Source organism: Urtica dioica, chromosome 3 (assembly GCF_054948205.1).
Source record: "Urtica dioica subsp. dioica isolate 48M chromosome 3, U.dioica_male_clone48M_v1_H2, whole genome shotgun sequence".
Taxonomy (NCBI): Eukaryota; Viridiplantae; Streptophyta; class Magnoliopsida; order Rosales; family Urticaceae; genus Urtica; species Urtica dioica.
This window is the reverse complement of record NC_142758.1, coordinates 31,369,049-31,380,025: the sequence shown is the minus strand read 5'-3', so window position 1 is coordinate 31,380,025 and position 10,977 is coordinate 31,369,049. Positions and strand designations below refer to the sequence as shown.

The window sequence follows — 10,977 nt, the reverse complement described above, 5'->3', positions numbered from 1 at the left end:
TTTTTTTGTGTGTGTGTAGATGCTGAAATGTCTTCAGGTTCTTCATCAACTGGTTCATCATCCGATGAACAAGTGCCTACCCAGAAGGTTCATAGAGGTCCTACGAAACTGCCAAGCTTAGTACGAGCGAGGAGTCAAGGAAATAGAGTTAGAGTTCACGTTAATGACTATGGAGAGCCTATCGGTGACACGGCAAGAGTTTTTGCAAATTACTTGGGTGTTCAGGCAAGAAGTGTGTCAATTCTTTAAGAAAATTGGCACAAAGTCCCGCGCACTCTTAAAAACCGAATGTGGAATGACATAATTGTAAGTCTCGCGCACTCTTTATTGATTTTTAATTTTTGTCAGTACATTTTGTAATAATTGATATTAAATTTGATTGTTTTAGGCGACTTTTGACATTGAAGCAAGGCATTGTTATGCGACAATGAAAAAAAATGGAAAGCAATGGCGGGATTTCAAAACAAGGAGGAAAAGAGAAATTTACGAATGCGTGAATCAAAACATAGATCCAGAAAGCATCGCTACAGATCAAGAGAACAAGTATGGAATCCCGAGAGATGATTGGATACGATTTGTGAACTATCGTATAAGTTCAGAGTTTGCGGTAAATGTATATTGTTAAGTTCGTTGTATATACTTGAATACAATTAATGCAATTAAATTTTTGTGACAATTAACTCTTATTACAGCAAACGAGGAAAACACAACAAGGTAGAAAAAAAAAATATACAACTCCTCATCGAAGTGGACAACGATCATGCGCGTAAGTAAGAGAGAAACTGGTAAGTTGCAATTTGAATGCCAATCATAATTTCAATGAAAGTATATATTGAGTATAACTATATTTGTAATTGTAGAGGGCGAATAATCCGGAAGGCAACATTCCAAACCGAGCTGATGTTTGGCTCGAGATGCACAGAAATTCAAAGGGAATTCTTCCTGATGATATGCTAGTCGTTGAAAAAGAAATTGTAAGTATAATGCTAAATTAAAGTTTTTATTTCGTTAAAATATAAGTGTATATTGTTAATGTATATATATTTTTTTTGTAGAATCGATTAAAGGCATTACGAGATTCGGGGGGACTACAAGAGGTTGGAAGCGCCGATATTTTGTCGATGGCTACGAATTCCACAGACTATTCGGGACACGTGCGAGGTGTCCGAGGATCCATTACACCAAGTCAATATTGGGGAAAATCAACACAAAGCAGGAAAGAAGCAGAACTCCATAGCCTAAAAGAACGCGCGATGCTCATAGAGCAAAACAAACTTCTTAACGAACAAGTTAAACTCTACGCCGAAGAAAGAAAATCACTTGAAGAAAGGCTACGGCGGGTAGAACGTGAAAGGGGTGGAGGTTGGAATGAAGGTCCAACTTATTTTCCCAACCAACCTAATCATATCTCTCCATTTCAACAATGGCAACAAACACCTCTCTTTCCAACGGATTTTGGTTCTTCATTTCCTATGTTTGGCGGGACACCGCAATGCCCACGTCATCCAATTCCTCATATGCCTCCTTTTGGATCACAAACACCATATTCACCACGAATTCCTCTGGTACATATAAATTGTTTTCAATTATTATCTCACAAATATTGAAACATTAGAATTTTTCTTGGTTATATTATATAGGATACAAATTATAAAGAAGTTGAAGCCCCTGCGTCGCGCAAAAAAAAGCGAAAAAAGAAGACTCGAACTCAACCCGAAGAGTGAAGGTCGCCTCGTACACCTCAACGCTCTATGACTATGCCAAATTTCACTGATGAGGTAACATAATAACTTAATGTATACATATATGTCAAGCTACATATATATCTAACAATCATGCACATATGCATAATAGGAACTTGTGGATAGTTTAGATTACGTAAATAGTGCGTCCCTACAACCTCCGCCCCCACCGCCACAGAAGCCAAAGCCGAGGAGGCCAAGTAAGCATGTACCCGAACCATATGTGCCGTCTCCAGTTCATGAAACACCAGTCCGATCTGAATTATTAAAGGTAAGAAATCTATTATTCTTTAAATAATTATTTTATTGTATTCATTTTCTTCTTATGTTTTAAAGGAAGAGACATGCCTACTTGCTATTGGGAATATCGAGAACATTGTTGCATCTGGGATTGTGATCTACGATGAAACACCAAATCCTACCATTCACTCGGTGCCCCTTAGAGATGACTGCTATAAAGTTTCGGTATTGTTCGTAGAACAGATACACATGAATGATCCATTGCCGATCCCCGTAAAGGATGAGTTGTTGACTCTCGCGCATGCGCTTAAATCTATTGTAGAGTGGCCGAAACGACTCATCTTGCTTCAAGAAGGACATGTGAGTAAATTTTAATTTATAATTTTATATAAGTACTATATATGTTATTGAAGAAAATAATTACAGGACAATGTACGAAAATCAAAGAAGAAGGGTAAATCGACCATGATTGCGCCGCGAACACAACAAAGATCTGCCCCTGTGCCTCCTCCAGTGGCCCCGCTCACTCAAGAAAATCGTATCGTGCTTGATCAAATATTGGAAATCATGGTGAACTATCCAAATGATTGCTTGTACACCGTAGAAGGAGAACCATCTCTTTTTGGCATTCCTACGACGCTCCACATGTTAAAAGGAGATATCCAACATTTTATGCAACGAGAAGATATCGGGGTCTATCCGATTATGTTTTATATAAGGTATGCTTAAATAGTGTAATTCGAATATATAAAAAATTATGTTGTTAATACTCTATTTTTTTATATTAGGCACTTGTTACAACAAGATCTACCGTACAATTATGATTTCGTTTGTCCGCATGAGGTCGCATACGATCGTAAGGGTAGCATCGAGGAGCGAGCATCTCACATTACGTCACGATTATGTCAATTGAGAGATAGGCGTGTTCTACTTATGCCTTGGAATTTTACGTAAGTTTGTTGCCAAATTTTTAATTTTTTTTAGGACTTATAAGTAATTGACTCTAAGAATTTAATTTTTTAGGCATCATTGGACACTTATCGCGATTGATCGTGATGGTAATTCATACTATCTAGATTCTCTCGGTAAAACATCCCCGCCACCGGTTTGAAAAAAGTTTTGTCAAAGTAAGTAAATTCTATACTCTAGAATAAGTAGATTCTCTCAAAATTCATATTTAAGTTTATAAGTATATATATATATATATATATATATATATATATATATATATATATATATATATATATATATATATATATTTGTAGGGCATATAACGATTATGAAGCCGGAGTAGATGTTAAGTGGCATGCTCCAAAGGTAAGTTAAGACAACTTTTAACCTCTACGCCCATATAATGTTTATGAATTATATTCCATTCTAGCTCCCTCTACGTGTTATAAAATCTCAATATATAATGTTTATTAATTATATATGTATTAATTATTTTATTTTAGGTACCATTTCAACCTTCGTATTGGGAATGTGGATATTATGTGTTACTAATGCTAAATGCATTTTTTCGAGCTAAATCATTTTCACATGCGATTAACGTTGTAAGTATATTAATTGGTTGTTAATTTGTGAATTTTAATTTTATTATACCTATTTTATATTTCTAATAACGTGTTTATATTGTGATTTCAGTTATCCATGTCGGAATATACTTCAAAGGATATAGACCCGCTTCAAGAAGAATATTATAGGATTGTCATCGATGGTATGCCTAAAACTACTAGTGCATGACTAGTCACATTTGATTTCTAGAAGTAGTATAATTGTGAAACTATGTTGAGATAATTGCAAACTACTTTAGATGGTACAAATGTTTAACATATACTATATAGATTATAGACTATGTCTATTTTAGTTGTGAACTATGATTTTTGGTGAATGTGGTATACTAAGTTAATTTATATTGCTGTTTATTCTGTCTCAAATATGATTTAGAAGCTGTTTTGAATGCAGGAATTAATGGATAATCTGTATATTTTCGTAATTAAAAAAAAAAAATATTTGCGTCGCTCGGTAACCAAACGTCGCCCAAAAAAAAAAAAAAAATTTAATCCTGTTGCGTCACTTTAAAAACGAGTGACGCGGAGTCCTATTGCGTCGCTTTTTATACCTGTTGCGTCTGTTGTCGCAGTTTTTCGGACAACTATTTAGGAGCCAAAGACGGTTAGACCCAAGGCCGGACCAAGTGGTCTCGTCTTGACTCGAGCGTGTCGGACCCGGTGTCCCGGGTCGTCCCTTAGCTGTGGATGTCCCTTGAGTTCGTCAAAGTACCTGAAAAGGAGTAGAGAACATGTGAACTACAAAGGGGAAACAGGGGGGGTACCCCTGTTTACCTCTCCGACGCTCAACATTAGTGTGATTGAGGTGGAGTATAGAGGTTTTAGGAATGTTTAGAGGCCAAAGCTTGAGAGAAACGAGCGAGGTACGAGTTCGGCAGCGTTTCAGTACTCAAGAATGGATTACCTGGAGTAGGGGAGCAGCCCCTCTATTTATAGGCAGCCAAGGGGTGGTTTGAAGACCCCTTGGCCGAGTGAACTTGCTTGGTTCGGCCATTGAGTGGCTGGGTCGGCCAATGGCCGAGTGAACATGGTGGTGAGGTTCACTCGGCCATTGGCCGAGTGAAAGGCTTGGGCCGGCTGAGGTTCACTCGGCCATTGGCCGAGTGAACTGCTGGAAGGTTCACTCGGCCAATGGCCGAGTGAACTGCAGGGGCAGCTGAAAGGTTCACTCGGCCATTGGCCGAGTGAACTGCTGGAAGGTTCACTCGGCCAATGGCCGAGTGAACTGTCTTGGCGGCTGGAAGGTTCACTCGGCCATTGGCCGAGTGAACTGCTGGAAGGTTCACTCGGCCAATGGCCGAGTGAACTGCCTTGGTGGCTGAAGGGTTCACTCGGCCATTGGCCGAGTGAACTGTCCAATGGCCGAATGAGCCATTTGACCCAGCCAATGGCCGGGTGAGCCATTGACTCGGCCCATGGCTGGGTTTTGACTTGGCCATTGGTTTGGGCCGGCTCCTGGTTGAGTCAGGGTTTCGCCGCCCAAGATCTCGTACCAGCCATGTGGGTCGAAGAGATGACCTTGTTCCCGTTGGCCCTAGACGGGCCAACAACATTCCCGTTGGCCCTAGACGGGCCAACAACATTCCCGTTGGCCCTAGACGGGCCAACAACATTAGCCCCCCGAGTTTCCGGTCGAGCGTAGATCGAGTGGAAACTCAAAATCTACGCCTTTATACGGATGCGGGATGAACGCTCTCGGGTCCGTGCCATGAGGAATGGCCTTCGCGCGTCGCGAGGAACGGCCTTTGTGCGTCGCGAGGGACGACTTTTTGTTTCGGGTTGATCGTGCGTGGCTCATTTTCTCGATCTACCAATGAGGGCGTGATCGGTTAGCACGGCTTTATTGTGTTGTGCGCGTCTTGTTTTCTCGACTTGCCAATGAGGGCATAATCGATTTGCACGTCTTTGTTGTATTGTGCGCGTCTTACTTTTCTCGACTTGCCAACGAAGGCATAATCGATTTGCGCGTCTTCTTTGTTTTGTGCGCGTCTTGTTTTCTCGATTTGCCAACGAAGGCATAATCGATTTGCGCGTCTTCTTTGTGTGGTGCGCGTCTTACTTTTCTCGACTCGCCAACGAAGGCATAATCGATTTGCGCGTCTTCTTTGTTTTGTGCGCGTCTTGTTTTCTCGATTTGCCAACGAAGGCATAATCGATTTGCACGTCTTTGTTGTATGGTGCGCGTCTTATGTTCTCGACCTGCCAACGAAGGCATAATCGATTTGCACGTCTTTGTTGTGTTCTGCGCGTCTTATGTTCTCGATTTGCCACCGAAGGCATAATCGATTTGCACGTCTTTGTTGTATTGTGCGCGTCTTATTTTCTCGACTTGCCAACGAAGACATAATCGATTTGCACGTCTTTGTTGTATTGTGGGTGTCTTATTTTCTCGACTTGCCAACGAAGGCATAATCGATTTGCACTTTTTTTTTTTTTTTTTTAGCATTGTTTCCCATTAGCCCCCCGAGTTTCTCGTGTACTCGTAGAGGAGACTAGAAATTATAATGCAGCAAGATAAAGACTTCGAGGTGAAATGTGATGCAATTATCATGCACAAATAGTCAAAAATTACATCCCTGGGCCATTGGCCTTATTGAAATTTGAGATTGTCTTAAAACCGGAAATAAAATGACATAATGAGAAAAGGGGACGGGCTTAGCCCACGACATGCAGCTGTGAGCTCTCCGGTTCTTCAATCGCTGCCTGGTCCATGACAGTCACCGTCGCCGGACCCTTCCTTCCCTGCCGTGGACGGCCTTCGTGCACCGTGGCCGCCCCGACCGTTCTCAGGACATACTCTTTTAATTTCCCGTCTTGAATCAGGGCCTCGATCTGACGCCTAAGATGGTAGCACTCGGACGTCAGATGCCCGTGATCCTGGTGGTACTCACAGAACTTATTTCGATCCCTCTTCGCGGGGTCCTTCGCAAGGGGAGCCGGACTTCCTAGCTTGTCGCGGTGTAGAGCTAGGATCCGCTCTTGCGGAGTGTTCAGTGGGGTGTACGTTGATAACGCTCGGAAGCTATCAACGTGCGACGATCTTGGACCGGAGAGGGGGCGACCGTTAGGGGCTCGGCCTCCCTTGCTCCTCTTGCTTTGAGGGTCGGGGCGATCTTCGTCCTGTTGTTCGCGGTGGCGACTACCTTGTCCTCTTGACTTTCGGCCATCGCGGCCATCGAGATAGTCCTCGATTCCCATATGTGTGCGGGCTCTCGTCATCAGCTCCGCCATGTCTCGCGGGACTTGCCCGACAATGGACTTGAGGAAGTCGCTCGTGCGAACTCCCTCGGTGATCGCCGTGATGGCGTCCTTGTCGTCGAAGCCCTCGACTTTGTGAGACTCCTCGGTGAAGCGAGCGAGGTATTGTCTCAATGTCTCATCTCTCCCCTGTCGAATGGAGAGGAGGTGGGTCTTCGATTTCTTTTGTGCCACAAGTGTGGCAAAGCGAGCGAGGAAAGCCTCTCGCAAGGCCCTGAAGGACGGGATGCTTCCAGGCCTCAAACTTTGGAACCACTCAAAGCCCGACCCTGTGAGGGTCAGGCTGAAGGCTTGACAGAGGGTGGCGTCCGTCTGCCCTTGCATCGTCATCCACGTCTCATAGTGTTGGACGTGGAAGTGGGGGTCCGTACGTCCGTCATAGGGGGGAATGGACGGTAACTTAAAGTTTCCCACGCATGGTTGCGCGAGGACCTATGCGGCGAAGGGAGAGTATGATTCCTCGATCCCTCCGTACGGCCTTTGCCTCCCAGACTCCCTCATCTCGATGATTTGATTCTGGAGGCTCTGAATCATCGTGACCACGTCAAGCCCGTTAGCAGGGCCGACCGTCGGGGCCACGGGAGTCACCGGTTGGCGTTCGTTGGATGCTTGGTCCATGACATTGGCCTGAGGTCGGCCAAGAGTTGCGGCGGGGAGCGCGTCCCTTCGAGAATTTAGCCTTTGGCGGAGATCCTCCCCTCGGGAGTTTCTCTGCGCCGTCAAGCGCTCTCTAAGGTCCACGCTTGGCGCACGACGAGGCGAGGTCGCCCTTGGTCGGGTCGTTCGGCGAGCGCTTCGGCTATCGGCTCCATCGTCGACTAGAGTCGCTCTCTCCTCGGCGAGGGGCCGTGTCCGGCCACCTCTTGAAACCGAAGGGGCGAGTCCCCGGGACTGTGACCGTGCCTGTTGTCGCGCCGGGTACAAAGGATCGGCCAATGCACCGTTGGCCCTCTCGGGTCGCGCTTGAGCGAGGCTAGGGGTGGCCTCGTCGGTCCTCGACTCCTCCACGTATTCGGGGTCGGAGTAATCTTGAGCAGATCGATCCTCGACGTCGTAGCCGAGGAGACCGGCGATGAGGGAGCTGTCAACGCCGGGACGGTCGAGGAGCTCCGCGAGCCGCCGGGCCGTGTCCTCTCGGAGCTCGGCCTCGGGGTCGTTCACCGGGTCTTGGGGCTGGCTCTCGCTATCGCGAGGTTGCCCTTCAAGACGGTGCGCGAGGAGTCGGAGACCGTACCTCGAGCTCGTCGCTCGGGTACCCGCGGAGGTAGGGGGTAAGTGACTCATCTCTCGAGAGTCGTAGGGGCGGTGAAAGTGTGGAATGGAAGGGAGAGCGTGCTAAGGTCGGTGGTCCCCTCCTTCTAGCGCCAAAATGTTGTCGCAGTTTTTCGGACAACTATTTAGGAGCCAAAGACGGTTAGACCCAAGGCCGGACCAAGTGGTCTCGTCTTGACTCGAGCGTGTCGGACCCGGTGTCCCGGGTCGTCCCTTAGCTGTGGATGTCCCTTGAGTTCGTCAAAGTACCTGAAAAGGAGTAGAGAACACGTGAACTACAAAGGGGAAACATAGGGGGTACCCCTGTTTACCTCTCCGACGCTCAACATTAGTGTGATTGAGGTGGAGTATAGAGGTTTTAGGGGTGTTTAGAGGCCAAAGCTTGAGAGAAACGAGCGAGGTACGAGTTCGGCAGCGTTTCAGTACTCAAGAATGGATTACCTGGAGTATGGGAGCAGCCCCTCTATTTATAGGCAGCCAAGGGGTGGTTTGAAGACCCCTTGGCCGAGTGAACTTGCTTGGTTCGGCCATTGAGTGGCTGGGTCGGCCAATGGCCGAGTGAACATGGTGGTGAGGTTCACTCGGCCATTGGCCGAGTGAAAGGCTTGGGCCGGCTGAGGTTCACTCGGCCATTGGCCGAGTGAACTGCTGGAAGGTTCACTCGGCCAATGGCCGAGTGAACTGCAGGGGCAGCTGAAAGGTTCACTCGGCCATTGGCCGAGTGAACTGCTGGAAGGTTCACTCGGCCAATGGCCGAGTGAACTGTCTTGGCGGCTGGAAGGTTCACTCGGCCATTGGCCGAGTGAACTGCTGGAAGGTTCACTCGGCCAATGGCCGAGTGAACTGCCTTGGTGGCTGAAGGGTTCACTCGGCCATTGGCCGAGTGAACTGTCCAATGGCCGAGTGAGCCATTTGACCCAGCCAATGGCCGGGTGAGCCATTGACTCGGCCCATGGCTGGGTTTTGACTTGGCCATTGGTTTGGGCCGGCTCCTGGTTGAGTCAGGGTTTCGCCGCCCAAGATCTCGTACCAGCCATGTGGGTCGAAGAGATGACCTTGTTCCCGTTGGCCCTAGACGGGCCAACAACATTCCCGTTGGCCCTAGACGGGCCAACAACAAGTATCTTAATACATTAATGCACAAAATAATCTCTCTTTTTCTTTGGGTGTTGGGCGGCCAAGAGCATCTAGAAGGAGCTTCTAGATGTTTCTTCATTTGTTCATGACAACATAAGAAATGCCCATTAAGAATTTTCAAGTAAAATTCTATGAAATGAAATTAATCCACAAGGCCCAATGAACTCGTCATGGCCGAGTGATTTAAGTCATCATATGACTATGTCAAAAAAAATTATTGACATTCATTTCATCCTATGTCCAAAAAGAGAAAAATACCATTTTGACAATTTTCGTAAAACTTGTCTCGTTCTTGTTTTTACTTAGCTTCTAGTTTAACTATTCCTACTCGATATGATTTGTGACAGTGACCTCATGGATCCAAATGAACAACAAAGCTTGAGCTAAAATACTTGGACTCAAAAGTTCACAAACCTTTTCCAAGTTTAGCTTAATGTCAACTGACTCCACTAAAGAGTTGACAATGAGAATCTCTAGGTTCAAATGAATTTATTTTCTACTCGAGAATTCAACTTATTGTGATGAGTGGATCCATTGAATATTATCTATGTTTACCCTTCATGAATAACATCAACTAGTCGGGATTTACCAAATTACCATTTTACCCTTCTAGTTGTTATTTCCTCAACTCCTTTGTCGCTTGTGAATAAGTTAGAAACAATGTATTGATGAGGAGCTAACAAGTCACATTGTTTCATCCAAAAGTGTGATATACATTGCATTTCAGCAATCTTGTACATGAATTCCATATCTATGAGATCTTCACAAAGTTACTCATGACATCTTCATAACTTAGTACTTCACCAATAGGTCTTGTTAAGAATTACATACTGAATCCGAACTCTGACTTTCTCAAATGAGAATACGTAAGCTATGAAATGACATGTCTCATTTTAGAGTTGAGGTAAGCATGATGCAATTCATACGTAGCTCAAGGGCCAAGAAGCGGGAGAGCAGTGAGTACTGCACAAGCTCGGGTCGCAGAAGAGGAGCGCGCTCCCTCTCGTGGAGGGGGGGTCCTTGTCTTTCTGAGGCGAGGGAGGAGGAGTGCGCGCTCATGGAATGTCACAAGAGCACGAGAAAGGAGAGAGTTCTCGAGTGAGAGAAGTGTTGGATGAAAAATTGTGGGGTTGAATAAGCATGCCTTTCCTCCCCCTAGGGGGGGGGGTATTTATAGCATTTGGTGGAGGCCTTGGGCCGGCCCCCTCAAGGCCCACCAGGTGGCCGGGAGCGGGGTGCGCGAGGCCTAACGTCCTGGCAAGCGCGGGGCGCGCTGTCTGGACGGGCGCGGGGCACGCATGGCGTGAGGTGTGCGCAGGGCTCTCGGCCAGGGGAGCAAGAGCCTCCGGCCAAGGCGGTAGGGGTGCCCGGCCGGGGCAGCAGGGGCACCCGGCCGAGGCAGCATGAGCGCTCGGCCGGGGCAGCAGGGGCACCCGGTCGAGGCAGCAGGAGCGCTCGGCCGGAGCAACAAGAGCGCCCGGCCGAGGCAGTAAGAGCGCTCAGCCGGGGCAACGGGGGCACCCGGCCGAGGCAGCAAGAACGCTCAATCGGGACAGCAGGGACGTCCGGCCGAGGCAGCAGGCGCGCTCGGCCGGGTTGCTGGAGTGCGCGCGGGCTGGGACGCCCCCGCGTGGGCCGGGATGTCCGGGGCGCGAGAGTGCACGCGGGCTAGGACGCCCAGGGCTTGGGAGCGCGTACGGGCCGGGACTCCTGGGGCGCGGGAGCGCGCGGGCCGAGGCGCGGAAGAAGGCGCGGGC

At 47.3% G+C, this 10,977-nt stretch overlaps 1 long non-coding RNA gene across 1 annotated transcript; it reads left to right on the top strand.

Moving 5' to 3' along the window:
• Positions 1–3,277: 3,277 nt before the first annotated feature.
• On the top strand, positions 3,278–3,743 carry LOC149402558 (uncharacterized). Its single transcript, XR_016296062.1, has 3 exons — positions 3,278–3,299; positions 3,437–3,535; positions 3,627–3,743. It is a non-coding gene; the product is annotated as an uncharacterized LOC149402558 (long non-coding RNA).
• The last annotated feature ends 7,234 nt before the right edge of the window (positions 3,744–10,977 follow it).